Below are 19,773 nucleotides of genomic sequence, written 5' to 3' on the forward strand. Positions count from 1 at the left end.
GTTATGTTGGGGTTGTCTGCCAAAGTTATAAAAAAATCACATTTATTTAAATTTAATTTTGAGCTCTTGCACATCTTAAGCAAAACTCCTTAGTAGTTGTGAAAAAAATATGGATAATTACAGCAGTAAAAATATTCCATTTATTTGGGAGTATACAGGGGAAATGTGAAGAAGAAAATTACCAACATTCATTCTGGGGAACTTTGCAGACAGGACAGTTAAGCAAAGCCTGGCCTCATCTGGATAGGGCTGAGTGATAGGTTGGACTGGATGATCTTGGAGGTCTCTTCCAGCCTGGTTGGTTCTATGATTCTATGATCTGGCAGGAAAATCTGCATGCATGTTTTAACTCTAGGCTATTATGTGGCACCCTTCAAGCTACCTCTGTGCTTAGTGTTTCCTAACTGGTCAGGCCACACCTTCAGTACTGTGTCCAGTTCTGGGCTCCTCAATTCAAGAGAGATGTTGAGGTGCTGGAACGTGTCCAGAGAAGGGCAACAAAGCTGGTGACAGCCCTGGAACACAAACCCTGTGAAGAGAGGCTGAGGAAGCTGGGGGTGTTTAGCCTGGAGAAGAGGAGGCTCAAGGGTGACCTCATTGCTGTCTACAACTACCTGAAGGGAGGTTGTAGCCAGGTGGGAGTTGGTCTCTTCTCCCAGACAACCAGCAATAGAACAAGGGAACACAGTCTCAAGTTGTACCAGGGGAAGTATAGGCTGGATGTTAGGAGGAAGTTGTTGCCAGAGAGAGTGATTGGCATTGGAATGGGCTGCCCAGGGAGGTCGTGGAATCACCATCCCTGGAGGAGTTCAAGAAAAACCTGGATGAGGCACTTAGTGCCATGGTCTAGATGACTGGATAGGGCTGGGTGTTAGGTTGGACTGGATGATCTTGGAGGTCTCTTCCAACCTGGTTGAGTCTATGATTCTAATAACCAAAATGTAAACATACATTTCCTATTATATAGATGTTACATTATATAGATGTTATATTATATAGATGTTATATTATATAGATGTTACATTTCACCCATTTTGTTGAATGTGCACTATTTTATCTGGAATTTACGTGGTTCAAAACCAATTTCTTCCAAACTTTTGAACAGCAAGAAATCCTCAGTTGGCTAACAAAAAAACTCATTTTATAACTACAGGAATTGTTTATTGAGCAAAGTGCTAAAGAAAAGCAATGAAAAGCAACAGAATAAACAAAAGATTTATTCCAATTTACTGGTAAAAAGGACAGACAAGTAGGAAAATGTTATCCCTTGTACAAGTACTCTAATCATGCTAATTCTGCTCCTGATATTATCTGTGTGGACATAATTTGTATGTAGTCATGAGATATAATTTTGTCTTATAATATCAGAAAAAAATGAAAAATTAATAAAGTGAATTTACTTTTCCAGGAAAAAAAATATATATTTGATTATATTCTAAATGGAAAAATAATTCTATAATTTAAATTGTTCAATGTGCTATTTACTTTTTACCAAAAACTGAGTTGTTTATTCCCCTCCTTCTCATGCCAAATTTGATGCCTCTTGGGGTTCTGAGAATTTCTTAAGCAGCTGTTGACTAAAACTTCCATACACCTCCATATGCTGATTTTTCTCTACTGGAGTGCTGCTAAGTTTCTCAGAAAGATTAACTTCTGCACTGCAATAAAGCACATTGGAAAAGGCAGTTTCTGACATACCTTATCAGAGGGAACTTTCTCATTGTTACTCAGTTCCACACATTTACTCTAGATCACAAGTCCTATGAGGAGCCACAGAGGAGACTAGGGTGGCTGACTCAGTAGCAGTCTCACTGGAGTGAGGATGAGGTGAGACCTTATCACTCTCTACACCTACCTGAAAAGAGATTGTAGAGGGGTGAGGGTCAGCCTGTTGTCCAAGGAACAAGACGAAACAGCTTCAAGTTGCTCCAGGGAAGGCTTAGGTTGGATATTAGGAAAAAAATCTTCCCTAAAATCATCTGTAACAGGGTGCCCAGGGAAGTTGTAGAGTCACCACCCCTGAAGATATTTAAGAGATGTGTAGATTTGGCATTTAGGGACGTGTGATGACCTAGCAGTATTGGGTTAACAGTCGGCCTTGGTCATCTTAAAGTTCACTTGCAACAAAAACAATTCTGTGATTCTGCATCTGGGCTTTGAAAAGATCTTAGCTCATCATGTACCAAGGCCATTAGAGATTTCTTCATAAAATACACTAAAGGAAACACTACTTTGAAAGAATTTCCCTCCAAGTTGTCATTGAGTAATTATACCAATGTTTTGATTACTTGTTATGTGGTACCTTCTCTTCAGCAAAATCCTCATGAATTGAAGTAGGACACAGGCCAGATATCTTTGATCCAAGTGAGCAACTTCATGCAGGCTGCCTGTCTGAAGCATCCAGATTTTCTAACTCAGCACTGATTCCAAATGAACTTTAAATGTAATTTAGTTTATATGAAGCTATACTGCTAAATTTACGGTCTTTAAGAATAATTGTTTAAGGTGTCTGAGTAGTATCTGTATGCTAGAAGGATTAGCTTTGCCTCTCCAACAGTTAGCTGCATGTTTGATGCAGCACCCACTGGTCAGTTCAAAGATTCCTATTGACTTGCATGGTCTTTGGATATGATTCTACATCTCTAATTGGCCATCTGTGTGCACATTCACTGTGGCTGCACATATTGGACCCAGCCACTGCATATGCAGTTTCCAAACCCCATTTATAGTAACTCATTTCAAATGTTATATTCATCAGCTATTTTAGAATAATCTACTGAAAATATGTCACCAAAAATTCATTGAACTCTCTAAGTATGGATATGTGCTAACATCTCCACTTAAGGTTCCTAAATTTGCTTTTAGAGCCGTTTCAATTCTATATATACAGGTTGTCTTTAAAAATGCTATGCTTATTTTTAATTCTTTAGGATAAATAATGCACATTTTAAAAACTGTTGAAAGGCTGAAAAAATAGAATTACTCATTTTACCACTTGAAATGACAGATTGTGTTGTGCCTTCCAGTTTTCTACAGAAGTTACCAAAAAAATCCTTGAAAATACATGTATCATACTTATTTGAAAACATAGAATCATAGAATCAACCAGCTTGGAAGAGACCTTCAAGATCATCCAGTCCAACCTAGCACCCAGCCCTATCCAGTCAATTATAAAATCATAAATAGGAGTGTTTTACAGAACTGCTACTGTCAGTAATATAATCCCAGCTAACAACTACATACCACACAGCAGCTTGCTCACATCCCAAAACAGTGTGATGGGTTGAAGAGAATTGTAGGGTGAAAGTGAAAAAGCTCATGGGTTGAGATAAGAGCAGTTTGGGAAATGAAATAAACTATAATAACAATAAGAACATTAATAATGTTTGTAGTGAAAAGGAGAATAATAAAGACAAAGACCTAAAATCCCAGGAAGACAAGCGATGAAAATAAAAACAATCGCTTACCACCAACTGATGGAGGCCTTGCTAGTCCTTAAGCAGAGACATTTTCAACAATCTTCTCCCTAGTTTTTGGATCATTCCAGTAAAATATCTGTAAAATACCCACAAACGCCAAGAAAATGTCCACTGAGTTAATTTAATCTGTGACTTTACGCTCCTTCTGTTAAGGTGGTCACTCAGGACAGTAGAGGTTATGTGTTACTCTCTTGGCAGTTAGCCAAGCTTGACCATATTAAATGAAGACATAGGCTTGCTTTGCCCAAATTTGGGAAAAGCATAGGCCTTGCACAAGGCAGGCATAAGCTAAGTGTGTGTACCTTGTTTACCACAGGATGTAAACAAGTCTGGGCAAGCCATAGTCCTTCGACTCGGTGGCTCCAGGTTCTTTGTCCTCTTTTCTATGGTTGCTTCTCCACATAGTAGAAGGAGGGAGGGCAGAAAAACATGTCTGGGCAAGCCAGGACATGTATAAGCCTATTTTGGCCTGCTTAGGCCTACCACACCACCTCCTTGCTGGTGGGGTGGGGTGAAAAGCAGAAAAGGCTTTGACTCTGAGTAAGCAGTGCTCAGCAATAACAAAAATATCTCTGTATTGTCTATGGTATTTACAGAATAAATCATAGAATCATAGAGACAACCAGGTTAGAAGAGACCTCCAAGATCATCCAGTCCAACCTAGCACCCAGCCCTAGCCAGTCAACTAGACCATGGCACTAAGTGCCTCAGCCAGGCTTTTCTTGAACACCTCCAGGGTTAGCGACTCCACCACCTCCCTGGGCAGCCCATTCCAATGGCAAATCACTCTCTCTGGAAAGAACCAAAACATAGATTCCTATTAGCCACTGTGAAGAAAGTTCACTGTATCCCAGCCAAAATCAGCAAAACTAAGAAATGTTCCTATATCTAAAATGATAGTAAAAAAAGTACCTTTCAGGAGACAAATGCTATGAAAGAGACCCAGCAAGTACAGGAAAGTGATAGAGTTAATATAATTACATACAGCTTTGCTTGTGTTCTATTTTTATCTCCTGTTTTCTTATGGCTTTCACCATTTGTTTTAACACAATCTTGATTTTTTCATGTTTCTAAGCAAACTTTGTTTCCAGATATAACCATTTATTTATATATGCATGAATAACCTCACACACTTGGAAGCAGATTAACCAAAGTACAGGCCCATTGTCAAAAAGTACTATATATGTATTAATATATGTATTAGATGTACATAATACATATATTACACAAAACGCCATTTAGTATGTATATGGATTTATGTATGATTCAGTTGTTTTCATTCTCTTTTCCAAACTACATGTTCAAAATCAACAACAATGAAAAAAGATCATTGCAGGAAGAAACAACTTTCCCTTCTTTTTTACTATCAACAGCCATTTGTCTGGAAAATAGCATAAATGCATCTGTGAGCATCAGAATAAACTCGGCTGTAGGCTTGAATATGAGAAATACCTACCCTCCCCAAGAATCTAATTACCTTATCAAAATTGAAGCAAACCACAGTAGAAATCTCATTTTTAATGTGCATGTCCTTTATATGATGATTCAGACATGGGCCAAATGTCTGCCAAATATATTATTCCAGCTGGTAACATTTTGCATTCTCCTGTAAAAGCATATAGCAATAACCATTCAGTAAGCTTTTATATTTACATTACCTTTAAAAGATATTATTAACATAATGTCTCTCTAATTTATTCAGGGGAATTTGGTCAGTGTAATCCAGGATTATCCTGTGATCCACATGGCATATATTCACCAAGAAAAGCAAATATGTATGAAACTAGAACCCAAAACAGAATTACAATCCTGCTTTCAAACTCCATATTCATTTTGCATCTCATTTAGCAGCAGCAGTAATGCTTAAATTTTGTTGCATAAACAGGAGGATAACTGAGCAGCTTACTAAAGAAGAAAACTGGATGCAAGGTACCAAAGCTCCTTGGAAGTTAGGACACACTTCTTACAACAGCAAGCTATTTATGTCCACTAAAGACAAGAAAATCAAAGTAATCCATTGACTAACTTTCAAGGGATATGATAAAAAAGAAGGAATCAGATGATGAGAACAAATAGAGCTAAGAAACAAAATTGTTGTGTGCCCATAACTCAAAATTCAAACATCTTCATGAGTCAGCAAAAGAAATCCCCAGTTGGCTAACAGAAAACTGATGTTATAACTACAGGAATTGTTTATTGAGCAAAGTGTTAAAGAAAAGCAATGAAAAGCAACAGCATAAACAAAAGGAGGACAGTTATTCCAAGTTACTGGTAAAAAGGACAAACAAGTGGGAAAATGTTATCCCTTGTAGCTGAGTTCTTGTGTCTCCTGTGACCAAAAGGGAGAAAAACTGAGTTGTGATCTCAGCCCACAGTAAGGTCCCTGCTGAGGTGACAAACCTCAGATAACAAAAAGGTCCTGGATAGGTCAATCTGGCAGAAAGAACAGTATATCTTAGCTGAATTGCAACAAATGGGACATATCCCAGATTTAACTGGGGTCATGTTCCTAGATGCAACTAGATAATGTACCAACCAGTGTTAATGGAAAGGCAAAGCTCCTTTTGCCCTGTGGGTTAACTGCAATAACTTTTTACCACTTAGATCAGTGATACTTTGATGCCGTAATTACTCACTGCATGTGTCGGTCGATATTTGCAATGTGCTTATTTACTGCCCACGTTCCAGGTTGCAAAGCTGATGTGGAAAGTGCATATGCCTTGTCCCAATGAAAATAAATCCATGTAATTTCTTCTTTTTTTTTTTTTTTTTGGCTTTTTCGGAGGAGCAAGCAATTTTTCAGCTCTGCTGTATCTTACAACTGGCTGAGCCTGCAGAATCATGAGCTAGAAACATGGAAAAACTCTGTATAAATTTTGCTGAAATTTAATAATTACTCTGCTGTTAAATATGCAGCATGTACAGATTCAGAAATGAATCCACAGTGGGAGGGAGGAAAACCCCAAACTCTGAGTTTTGTTTAGCTCTTAGTATAAAGCTGTTCATTACATTCATTGAAGTGTTCTAGAAAGAGAAACTCTGGCCATTTTCTCTGGGTATCTTTGCCATGCATAAAACTAGAGATTAGGAAATCCAGTTTTTAAAGTGCAATTTAATTTTATGTGGTCGTCAACTGAGAAAAACAGACAAGTTAAAGGTTAAAACTATCACCAGGCATCTATGTGTCTCTCTTTTTTAAAGGTTCAAAGGACAAGGAAGAGTTTACATTACTGAATAATATTATCCTGTTGTTTACTGCCTCCTTCAAGCCAGAGCAATACTGGGTACATGTAAATATTCTCACAGATTGACAGATTGCATCGAATTGGAAGGGGCCTTCAAAGGTCATATTGTCTAACCCTCTGCAGTCAGCAGGGACACCTCCAACTAGATCAGGCTGCTCAGGGCCACATCAAGGATGATCTTGAATGCCTCCAGGGATGGGGCCACAAACATATCCCTGAGCAACCTGTTCCAGTATTTCACCACTGTCACTGTAAAGCACCTTTTAGTGCCATGTTTACATAGGATCTGTTTTAGAGAAGTTTCTGTCTCAATTTCTGAAGGGCAATCTATCACTTTTTTTTTTAATTTTAATTAATTCATTACTTTGATAGATTCTACATTACTGAGAAAGGAGTTATCAAAAGGTGAAATATTTTGGTCTTGTCAGCTGCATTAATGTGTACTAGGAACAGTCAATAACAATAACTTCAACTGATTATTTTAACTGTCATTGAATCTTAGAATAATAGAATTGTTTTTGTTGGAAAAAAACCTTTACTATCATCAAGTCCAACCACTATCTAACTACTAACTCTGGTGCTAAACTATGTCCCTTAGCACCACATTTTTGCATATTTTAAGCATCTCAAGAGATGCTGATTCAGCCATATTCTTGGAGAGCCTAGTCCACTGTTTGATAACACTTTCAGTGAAGAAGTTTCTTCTAATATCCAACCTAAACCTCCCTTGGTGCAACTTGAGGCTCTTGACATAGACATTCATAATACTTCCTATACATATAATAGCATCCCACTGCCTCGTCATAGTGTTTCTGAACTCAGAGTTCAAGATTTGACAGCTGAAAGCATTTAGCATTTCCTCTTATGGATTATAAGTAAGAACAAAATAGGAATAAAAGTAATTTACAGAAGGGCACAATTTCTTTCATTTCTATTTAAAATTCATTTTAACGTGTATGAAAAGCAATCACAGTTACACCTAAAATGTATGATTTGATAACAAGGCTTCAGTGAGTGGCGATATACTTTTTTTACATTCTGAAAGATCTTCCTTTTACATTTGAAATAGTGAATGTGGATGGATTTCTTGCTGACAGAGGACATGATTCGATAAACATGAGCAACCCATGCTGCAAAGAGTGTCCTTGAGCCCATCCCAGAGGCAGGAACTAAGGTGATGAAACAGACCCCCACGTCCAGCTGCAAGGGGGCAGGATCTGCTAGCCACAGGAGGCTGAATCTATGATTGTTTGTATAAGCCTTGGACCTATCTCTGTCTTACACACAGCCTTGGGCCTATCTGTGTCTTCCAAATGTGCCAATCTTAAAGTCAGCCATGCACGCCTCTTCCAAGTTACCATATAAGTCACTGTATCACTGCAATAAACTGGAGCACGACTTTAACCACACTGGTATGGCATCGTGACTCTGGCTGCCTTCCCACTGACAAGTGAACAATCCTTTTTACTCCCCAGAATGCTGATGGTTTTCTATTAAGTTTTCAAAGCTTACACCAAACACATTATGTTACACATTTAAATCATCAGACCAATAGGATCACAGAGTCATAGAATCAACCAGGTTGGAAGAAACCTCCAAGATCATCCAGTCCAACCTAGCACCCAGCCCTATCCAGTCAACTAGACCATGGCACTGCGTGCCTTATCCAGTCTTTTCTTGAACACCTCCAGGATGGCTCACTGCAGTGAGCAGTTTATTAATAATATTCATAAAATATCTTGCAGGCATTACTGAAAACACCCTAACCCAAACCCCCACTTACTAAAAGTCTTCAGTAAGTTTAAAATACCTGACATTGTAATATGACCTGCCATAATAAGTCTATTTCAAATGAATGCCTGAAGTAACAGAGACTGAAAATGGAGTATTTCCCAACCTTTGCAAAAATAATTTTTTTGGCAGTGGATGACATTCTGAAAAATATTTGTATTTTGGAATTAAAATTATTTTTCTTGCCTGTAACCAGCTGAGTTGGTCCAAGGCCAGTAGGCAAAAGGAGCATTCAGGAAGTTATCTCATAGTAATCTTACTGCAAGATTGATAGAGAGGGAACTTGCAGTCCAATAAAAACAAATAATGCATTGCTTTTTTGTACATTTGAATTGTGTGTAATTTGCTGTTTTAGGGAGAGGCTTGGCAGGTTCCTGTAAACAAGCCACAGACCAACAGCAGCATATTGCCTCTGTGTCTTTTTAAGCAGAACTCAGTGTATGACAAAAAGATATGCAAATCTCACTGTACTTCACAAGTAAGGAAGCTACAGAGGCATGACAAGGGCACTTAAAGCTGACAGCTAAGCTGAAAGGACAGAAGGAATTATTACAGCAGCAACCTACTGAATCATGAATGAAATGACAAGAAACTCTTAGGGATTTTTTTGACAAAACTTTTGTATAAAACATGCTGATTCCTTAAAATCTGAATTACAGGTCTTAAGGTTTTTGTGGGGAAAATTGCTTCAGTTCAAGATTAATTTCCTCACTAAAATCAGAGAATGATGTCATAAAACCCCATACTGTTAGTAAGAGAGTCTGATCTTTCCAGAGGAGCCAAGGGTTCAGATGTAAGGCCATCATATGAAGATGGCACAGAAATGTCTAAAGCTTTGCATCAACTTTGATAATTTTTTTTCTTTTTAATACTGATTTAAAATATCTTCATGTTATTGAATGATATCTGCTCCATTCTGACAAAGAAAATAAAAAAGCACTTAGTATTTGCATTTAAAAATAAGATTTTATCTTGGAAATATGGTAATAGAATTTTGTCTCTGTTAGCATAAGTGCTCTGTGGGAACTATGTAAGTATATTAAAGAAATAACTGGAAGATATAATTAAATGTCACTCTGTCTTAGGGCTCTGTGGGTGTCTTGAGTAGCAAAATATGGTGTCTGCAATGTTACTGAGAATGAACATACACAGTGGCACAGTTCATCCTGTTAAATTTCTAGAGAGTCACTCATCTGTCTGATGGATAGCATAACTTCTTTAGGTAATTTCTGCAACTTCCATTTTGCTAAAAGACAGTGGCTGAGAAGAATGGTGGTAAAGTTGCCTCTGTTCCTCACTGTGCTCTTTTCTTTTGGATAAAACATCTCTCAAAGGAGCAAAACCTGGAAACTTCTTATGAGGAGTAGAGGTCTTTCTTCAGTGGCCAAATTGCCAAGCCTCAGAGATGACCATAAGAATATTTCACTAGGTGTTCAAGAGGTTTAGCAGGGCTGTTCACACCAACAAAATGCTGTGTATTGCATGGCAAGGAAGTAAGCTTGGCCAAAAGTTCTCATGCTGCAAAGGAATGAGGAAGACTTGTTTCCAAAACAATTTTTTCAGCTATCTCATAAAGTGAACGTATGCTCCACTCTTGGGACCTAGTTTAAGAAGAGAGAGTTGGAAGTTTAAGTGGTGAGAAATGGATAGGTCATAAAATCAGTTTTGAATAATAATAATTTTTCATGTTATTTTTATACACTTCAGGAAGGTTCTATCCTCAGGAAAAGTGCTGAGCATCCTTTTCCAATATTTGACCAAGTGATTAACATAACTGTGTTAATTAAGAGAAATTTCTGGCTCTTTTTCAGACCTGACAAAGATCTTGCCTGCTTCAAAGATTCTTTCCCCCCCACCCTGAGTCCTTACAAATCTCATTTGTCTCTTACTATTAGTTGTTCTCAGTGTAACGTTCCCTTAATGGTGTGCTCCCCAGTGTACCATTGTGCCTCCCACATACCTCATGTTCCTGTGATTGCTTGCAATCCATACAGGAAATAGTTGTGGGTTTGTTTTTGTTTTCCAAAATGGCCTTGTCCTGGGAAGTAATTTGGGTGCTAAAGAGAAATACTATATCCTTTTGTGTATTCTTACATCACTCAGTCAATCACCTAGCATTGAATTCATTCTGAATTCATCTGTTTATATCTAACACAAATTTCAAAGACAGGACATAGTCCTGTGAGAACTTGCTTTAATAAGATGAAGAATTTTGTGGCTTATTTGGACTACTTCACCACCTGAACTAACGTCAGCATCTTGGTAGATGTCATGGCTTTCAAACTAGTGCATCAATATCAGCAAGTCCTCACCTTTTAAGGCATATACAAAAGCATTTGATTGTGACTCATTCAATGGAAATAGTTTTAACATGGCTAAGCATTCACAAATCCTGCTCTGAATGTGATACATCCTGTTATAAGTAATAGTATTAAGTATTTCTTATCTTTAAATAATGCATATGATATAGCATTCAATTTTCTCTATTTATCTTCAGGAAAAAAATTCTGATATGGAACTGCTTTTCATTGAGCTCCATTTTGAAAAGCTGTTTGCTTTGATTATATCAATGCATTGTATAACCTTGCAAGTACTTCCCAACAAAGGCATGGCATAGTGCCTATTCACACATTTAAAACCTATCTTACAGTTCTATCTAATGTACATATTACACATAAATACTAATTTACATATTACACATAAATACTAATTTACATGTCTCCAGACATATATTTTGGGTGGCAAACACTCTAAAATAGATAATGAAAACAACCCCAAGCAGCGCTATAGACTGGGGACAGAGTGGCTGGAGAGCAGCCAGGAGGAAAGGGACCTGGGGGTACTGATAGATAGTAAGCTGAAGATGAGCCAGAGCCAATGGCATCCTGGCCTGCATCAGGAACAGTGTGGCCAGTAGGACAAGGGAGATTATTCTTCCCCTGTACTCAGCACTGGTCAGGCCACACCTTGAGTACTGTGTCCAGTTCTGGGCTCCTCAATTCAAGAAAGATGTTGAGGTGCTGGAACATGTCCAGAGAAGGGCAACAAAGCTGGTGAGGGGCCTGGAGCACAAATCCTATGAGGAGAGGTTGAGGGAGCTGGGCCTGTTTAGCCTGGAGAAGAGGAGGCTCAGGGGTGATCTTATTACTGTCTACAACTACCTGAAGGGGCATTGTAGCCAGGTGGGGGGTGGCCTCTTCTCCCAGGCAACCAGCAATAGAACAAGGGGACACAGTCTCAAGTTGTGCCAGGGTAGGTATAGGCTGGATATTAGGAAGAAGTTCTTCACAGAGAGAGTGATTGGCATTGGAATGGGCTGCCCAGGGAGGTGGTGGAGGCACCGTCCTTGGGGGTCTTCAAGAAAAGACTGTATGAGGCACTTAGTGCCATGGTCTAGTTGATTGGATAGGGCTGGATGCTAGGTTGGACTGGATGATCTTGGAGGTCTCTTCCAACCTGGTTGATTCTATGATTCTATGATTCCTTTAAAACAGCATCATAAGCTGGCAGTAGTGCAGCTCAAAATGAGTCATACAAAGAAAAAAATATATTAATAAAATTCACAATCATTATAAATCAAATTGTACTGTCTGATACAGAAGTCACTATTATTTGCAGTGCTCAATGAAGTAATTTAGTACACAATGTGGAATATAAATTAAATATACAATTTATTGTACGTTCTATGATTTAAGATAGGCAAAAGCTCAGAGTTGGCTACGTCCAACAGTTTTCTGCTATCTATATTTTTCTGCTCTGTAAGATATGCTTCTTTTCCTTCATCAAAATATATTGTAATATTTTCCACTTCTCTGTCACATACAAAATATTCCTACTTTCTTATGATTGGGGTGCAATGACTGCCGCAAGGTATTTTTTATCATCCAATGCTGCCTGCATGAGTCATTCGTCTACAATCTGTTCCTCAGAGTGAGTCAGAAAGCTCTCTGTAGTCTCTTCTTATTGACCAATACTAGATTTCATGCACTGAAACTCATATCCTTTTTTCTGCCTTGATGCTCAGTGTCCCCTGTATGGCCAGGTTGCTTCACACCTTAGCTTGAGCTCTACTGTCACTAGGCAAGTGGGCTGAGGTGGGTCACCACATATCAGTAACAGCTCTGTCACATCTTCAATACCTTCTGGCAAATAATCTTGATGAAGGAGTAAAAACGAAAGCCAGGCAGCTCCTCAAATGAGATGGGAAAGGAGTAGTACTGAGATGAATCTGGAGCAGATCTCCAGCAGACCTTTAAATGAATCTATGAATGATGTCCATCGCATGGCTCTAAGGCATCCAGACAGTATTAATGCTTTGCATTTTCAGTGTCTGTATTTATTTTGTACATTTTAATACTGTGTAATTCAATTTGTATTCTAGATTATTAAAGACATAAAGATGCAATATCCTTCTCCAGTACAGCAGTTAACCAGACTAAGACAAAATCTAATGCATAATCTCTATTACTGATAAAATACTGACACAAATGCATGGTATTCCAAAATGATCTAATCTTTTAAGAAGCTGAGTACCCTGAGAGATTCTCAGCATGCTCCACTGCAAACAAAATTAGGGAGCCTCTGAGACTCAGTTCTTCATACGATGAAAAACTTTTAACTACATTCTAAATCTTTTCTACAATAATAGTAATGGAAAAAACCTAACAACCAACCCTTCTCATTATGCTAATGTAAATGAGTAACAGATTGGCAGCAGTGCACAGATAGAAGTCTGTGAGGCAAGGAGTGAGACTGCTGGGTTAACAAGGATAAAGGCTGTAACTCAAGATAAGAAACTGCAGAGAAACCAAGGACTACACTGTAAATTGCTTACTCATGCAGCTAGTCTTATTGAAGTCTTCTGAATTTAGCAATACTGCTCATGGGAATGAATACACATTAATCTGAGGCTTAGGCTGTATGAGTTATTCTTTGTTAGGAGATTACACTGTTGCTTTTTTTCTGGGTCACTTGGACAATGCCAATGTCAAGTTTCTTCCCATGTTGTGCCACTGTATATGTTTGCACAGCCACAGTGGCTTAGATACACTGGTCTCTTCAGGGGGTACAGAGATGCAGACATTTTATTTAGGGTTAGATCTAGGACCTTAGATAGTCTCCTTCACTCGATTCACTGCATAAACAGCTGTGTTGGCACCAGGCAGAAGATGGGCAGACCAGCAGCCTCATTCAATTAACTGTTAGAATAATGCTGAAGAGTTTCATTCTCCATTTCTTTTCCCGCTGCCAGTCAAAAATTCCACTCCTCCATTTAAGAACTGAGGTACTATTGGACTTAAAGGAATGATAGGATGATCTCTACTTTGGCAGGAATCTGAAACTACCTCAGAAACTGAAGAAGGGAGGAGGAGTAAGGTGAGAGGTGCTTAAGATGGTCATAGCAGTATATGCCTGTTGCATGTGAAAACAATGGTCAGCACAGGGATTTGTATCTTTATACTGAATTATTCCTTTGCATTCACCTTTAGCACGAAAACTGTTAGAACATATTTCTGTCAAGGACCTTCTCTTTCAGGAAATTAAAGGGAAATTTTATTTTGATACCTCCATTTCTCCTAAGGGGGTGCTGTAAGAGATTAGAATTGTAATTAATAAGTCATTAGGAAACACATATCTAGGTTTAGGCAACGTGTTCCACAGCCCTAGAAGAATACAGTGTTCATTCTACATCACTTCACCTTTCAAACCTTACAAACCACTTATTAAGAGGAGTTAATACATACAAAATACTGTCTCTGACAACATAATGTAGGTTCGAGAGCCATAGTCCAGGGCAATACATAGCTCAGAATTTGATGAAAATAATCAGAAATAAGTGGGGCACTTCTCACTCACAGCACATTACCAATAGCCTGTAATTGCTAACAGAGACAAAGTGTTTATCACAGAATCACAGAATCAACCAGGTTGGAAGAGACCTCCAAGATCATCCAGTCCAAGCTAGCACCCAGCCCTAGTCAGTCATCTACACCATGGCACTAAGTGCCTCATCCAGGCTTTTCTTGAACACCTCCAGGGACAGTGACTCCACCATCTCCCTGGGCAGCCCATTCCAATGCCAATCACTCTCTCTGGCAACAACTTCCTCCTAACATCCAACCTATACCTCCCCCAGCACAACTTGAGACTGTGTCCCCTTGTTCTATTGCTGGCTGTCTGGGAGAAGAGACCAACCCCCACCTGGCTACAGTCTCCCTTCAGGTAGTTGTAGACAGCAATGAGGTCACCCCTGAGCCTCCTCTTCTCCAGGCTAAACAACCCCAGATCCTTCAGCCTCTCTTCATAGGGTTTGTATTCCAGGCCCCTCACCAGCTTTGTTGCCCTTCTCTGGACACCTTCCAGCACCTCAACATCTCTCTTGAATTGAGGGGCCCAGAATTGGACACAGCACTCAAGGTGTGGCCTGACCAGTGCTGAGTACAGGGGAAGAATAACCTCCCTTATCCTGCTGGCCACACTGTTCCTGATGCAGGCCAGGATGCCATTGGCTCTCTTGGCCACCTGGGCACACTGCTGCCTCATCTTCAGCCTACTATCTACCAGTACCCCTCAGGTCCCTTTCCTCCTGGCTGCTCTCCAGCCACTCTGTCCCCAGCCTGTAGCACTGCTTGGAGTTGTTGCGGCCAAAGTGCAGAACCCTGCACTTGGCCTTGTTAAATCTCATCCCATTGGCCTCTGCCCACCCATCCAGCCTGGCCAGGTCCCTCTGCAGGGCTCTCCTACCCTCCAAGAGATCCACACCTGCTCCTAGCTTGGTGTCATCTGCAAACTTACTGATGCTGGACTCAATCTCCTCATCCAGATCATCAATAAAGACATTGAACTGGACTGGGCTCAGCACTGATTCTTAGGGAACACCTCTAGTCACTGGCTGCCAACTGAATGTGGCAGTTTTAAATGTTCAGGTATGAAGACCAAAGCTCTTACAAAAATGCACCAGCTAGCATGGACCACTGCACAAAACCACTCTAAGATTTCTAAATCTGAAGATTATTCTCACAGCAGCTCATCCACAGAACTCTCTTGGACAGAGAAATGCTCCTTCTGGCACATCCTCAGGTCATGACACGCAGTGTACTGCAGATTACAGTGATTACTATATTCCAGATTTTCTAAAAATTCTCCAAGTCAAACAGTCTGCCTTATGATAATTCTTTATCTTACAAAGACAGCTCAAGGCTCAGTGCTTCCATTGGATAAAAATGTAACCCTTTGGCCTGAAAAAAAACAGCTGTTCCTTAGATAAGTATGGCCTGTATACAATGATAGCCTTTTGTTGTTACTGCTGATAAGGAGGTAATGCCCTAGAGGATAAGCAAAGCATTGGCAGGCAAATCTAATAAATAAATAAATAAATAAATAAATAGACGGACCTTGAGGCTTGGTGCTGGCTAACATGAGCAGCTAGGCACTGGCTTAGAGCAATACTTACAGAACTAATGAAACCTCAAACATTGGTGCCTCATGTGTGATCTAGCATTTGAGATATTATAAAATATCCAAACGTTCAAGTTTCTGCAGAATTCATTATATACAAAGAGAACAAACTTTAGAAAGAATTTTGCCTGTGTCTAGGAGCAGAAGAGACTACTGAAGGTTATACTACCCATAATGCTTTCACTAACAGCTTCTCTTAGCTCTAACCTTCAAAGGGTTCAAATTTCCTCTGAACTGTCTCATAAGCCCCCTATTATTGCCACAAGTACAGTCTTCTGTTTAATTGTTTCAATATTATGAGATAATAATTCAGACTTGCATAAACAATAAAGCTCTCAGAAGACTGCATTAAAAATTCGTGAAGAAAACACCAGAAAGAAAGCAAAGCTGTTGTTCTTTGTATGACAACTTGTGCCTCCAGAGTGACAACTTTTACTTTTGAAAGAGTGACAGGGATGAAAATAGAAAAGGGATATCACAAGTCAGCTCTGCAGAACCCTCACCTGTCCAGCTAGTATGTAAGGCGCACATCAGTACCTGCCCTGTAAGCAGTTAAGCATACGTAAGAATGCACTGAGGAGCCAAAATACTTGATTGAAATGTGCCAGGACCTGAATTTACAGGCTTTTGCTCTTTCTCCTGTCATCATATCACTTAAATTAGACTGAACTCAAGGTGGGTACATTGGTTTAATATTTCTCCCCTTTGCTTCCCTCCATCATTAAGAGATACAGTAAACATATCAAATGTATCAGCTTGTGGACATTAAATAAAACCCAAATATTTAATATGTTGAGAGATATAATCATCTCTGCATTTGAAAAACATAGGAATATACTTACAGTGTTCTGAGAATTTGAATCACCATTTAATCCTCAGAACCAATCAGTCTTAAAGCAGTCTTCCCAGATTTCTCAAGATTACAGTAGCAGCACTCTTAGAATGCCTTTGTCACCATGGGAAAGTGTACAGACAGCAGACTCCTGTTAAATAACACCGCTGGTTATGTTCCATAGCTTGTAGGAAGGAGGAACTCCTATGAAAGGTGGAGAATCATCATAGAATCACACAATCAACCAGGTTGGAAGAGACCTCCAAGATCATCCAGTCCAACCAACCATCCAGCCCTAGCCAGTCAACTACACCATGGCACTAAGTGCCTCAGCCAGTCCTTTCGTGAACACCTCCAGGGATGGTGACTCCACCACCTCCCTGGGCAGCTCATTCCAATGCCAATCACTCTCTCTGGCAACAACTTCCTCCTAACATCCAGCCTAGACCTCCCCCAGCACAACTTGAGACTGTGTCCCCTTATTTTATTGCTGGTTGTCTGGAAGAAGAGACCAATCCCCACCTGGCTACAATTTCCCTTCAGGTAGTTGCAGACATCAATGAGGTCCCCCTGAGCCTCCACTTCTCCAGGCTAAACACCCCCAGCTCCTTCAGCCTCTCCCCATAGGGTTTGTGTTCCAGGCCCCTCATCAGCTTCATTGCCCTTCTCTGGACACCTTCCAGCACCTCAACATCTCTCTTGAATTGAGGGGCCCAGAACTGGACACAGTACTCAAGGTGTGGCCTGACCAGTGTTGAGTACAGAGGAAGAATAACCTCCCTTCTCCTACTGGCCTTGTATAATCCAACTATTTCCTACCTCCCCTCTCCCCCATTCTTACTGCTGTCAGTCTGATTTGTTCCTTAGAGCACTGTAGAACAGGGACAAAGGTAAGTGGGAACAAATGAAATTTCAAGAGTATTGGAATAGACCAAGTATCAAGAAAGTAGACCAGAAGGTTACCCAAATGCTTTTGTTGTCTACTAGCACTACTGACTTCTTACAATAACAGAATGGATAATGGAAATATTAGAAAACAGATATTCTCTTCATGGCCTCAGAAAAAAATAATAACAAGGCAAGCTGATTAAATTGAGTCCTTGCTTCTCTCTCCTTCCCCCTTAACACAGCCTCAGAATTCTTGCTGTTGCAAATAAGCTTTTAAGGTAAATTCCTTACTTCTTGTCCCTTTTCTTTGGAGTAAAGACAAGAACAAGACTTCCATATTTAAAATGTCACCTCAGTAACTGCTGGCCTCATAAAAAGAAAGCATTCAGATAGATTTCATATGCTTTACCTCTTAGGCAAGCATTTCAGATGCAGGCATTATCCATATTACTGAAACAAAGGATATGGTTTTAAAAAGAAGGGGAAAAAAATCGTTTTCATATTTTGGAAGTCAAAAGGAGTCATGTACCACTGATTTTCTTGACAGTAAGCAGTAATGAAATGATATTCATAGCTTATATTTTATTTTTGACAGGGCAAATACTAGGGCTGCGAACAGCTCTGGAAACACATCACATGTGAAAATATGCAATTAAATCTCTTTGAAGTGTCTGAAAATGACAATGAAACAAATTCTACAGTAATATAAGATCTTATCCATTGGTCCTTCTATGGTTTAAGACCCATTGAAAAGCATTTATCTATGTGAGTCGGTGCATCACAGTCTCACTGAGCATCGCATTTCAACAGAACAGTCCAAGTGAAATTTAATAGACCTTAGAGAAAGAATTCTCAATTAATTTAAAATGCATGATTTTTGAATTCAGAAGAATACTAAGAATTTTAAGTAGAAAATAAGATTAAAGACAATGATTTATTTGAAGTCAGATAAGTCAGATACAAAAAGTGCTGATGAGCGTGGAATCCATCATGCTTGGCCCTTAAAAACACAGGGTTCTTGAATATGAGGGTGCTAACAGCAGAGGAAACATGAAAAGCTACTACACAAACAATGAAGATACTTCTGAGTGAACAGATTTAAAATTTATTGTTCAAGTGCACTGGACAAACATCACAAAATCACTCAGAGCAAAGAATGACTACAGTTGTGTGATGGTTCGGGTGTTACCCGCCCCCCCCCCCCCCCCCCCCCAACTTTGGAAATCACCCAGACTAGACTCAGCTGGCTCTGGAAACATAAATGAAGCTTATATTCACAGCTAGCACAATTTACAGTATATACAGTTATATATAGAAATATACAAAGTAAAAGGTAATACAGAAACACAACTCCCCTCCCAGAAACCTGAGTTCCTAGGAGGGGCTCTCAACCACCCCTTCACCTTCACCCCAAGGAAGAATGGAGGTTCAGCCAGGGGGTGAGGAAGCAAAGTGGATTAGTCAAAAAATAAAATGGTGAGGTTAGAGAGTAAGATGCAGCTCAGAGCTCGCCAGCAGCAGAAATGAGAGTGGTTATCTATGGTCTTGTTCTTATACATCTCAGCAAGCCTATGAGCAAGGTAGACACGACCACTGTTTTCCTTTCACAGCCTGTAATCTAGTTCTTCTCACCAAAACATTCTAGCTAGGCTCAAACTAGCACAAGGTGTAATTTATCTAGTGAAGGGAATTTTGCATTGCAGAAAATTCATTTTGTATTTCCTATTCAACATACCTTTTTAGAAAAGCTATTTGTTTTGTAAGTTATTTTATTTGTAAGACACCAATGTAAAAAGAATTCTATTAGTTAGCTTTTCTTCCAGGTGAAAATAGGACAGTGACATTACCTTCTAATTTTTTTTCCTCCAGTCTAACAGAAAACCTGAAAAACATAATTAAGAGTAATACTAAGAAATGTGTTTGCAAAATAATTACAATTGTCTGAAGAAAAATTGCATTTCTGGGTTAGAAACCCCTGGATTCTTCCTTTGAGATGACTTATAAAACATCTTATTGTATAATCTATTGCCTTAGAGCAAAATATTAAAACTTAACTTTAAAAGTTCTGATCATTCAAGCT

The 19,773-nt window shown here is 39.3% G+C and overlaps 1 long non-coding RNA gene across 3 annotated transcripts in view; it reads right to left on the reverse strand.

The window, feature by feature from the left end:
* Positions 1–19,773, reverse strand: part of LOC135178470 (uncharacterized) — a 55,372-nt gene that overhangs the window by 11,132 nt on the left and 24,467 nt on the right. The window contains exons 1-5 of one of the 3 annotated variants that reach the window (XR_010303556.1): positions 16,816–16,879; positions 6,116–6,325; positions 4,957–5,085; positions 3,468–3,555; positions 1,772–1,855 (exon numbers count right to left, since the gene is read on the reverse strand). This is a non-coding gene — a long non-coding RNA (uncharacterized LOC135178470). Of the gene's footprint in view, positions 1–1,771; positions 1,856–3,467; positions 3,556–4,956; positions 5,086–6,115; positions 6,326–16,815; positions 16,880–19,773 lie in introns of those variants that run through there. The other 2 variants (XR_010303555.1, XR_010303557.1) reach the window with 2 other exon arrangements.

This window comes from Pogoniulus pusillus, chromosome 9 (genome assembly GCF_015220805.1).
Source record: "Pogoniulus pusillus isolate bPogPus1 chromosome 9, bPogPus1.pri, whole genome shotgun sequence".
NCBI lineage: Eukaryota > Metazoa > Chordata > Aves > Piciformes > Lybiidae > Pogoniulus > Pogoniulus pusillus.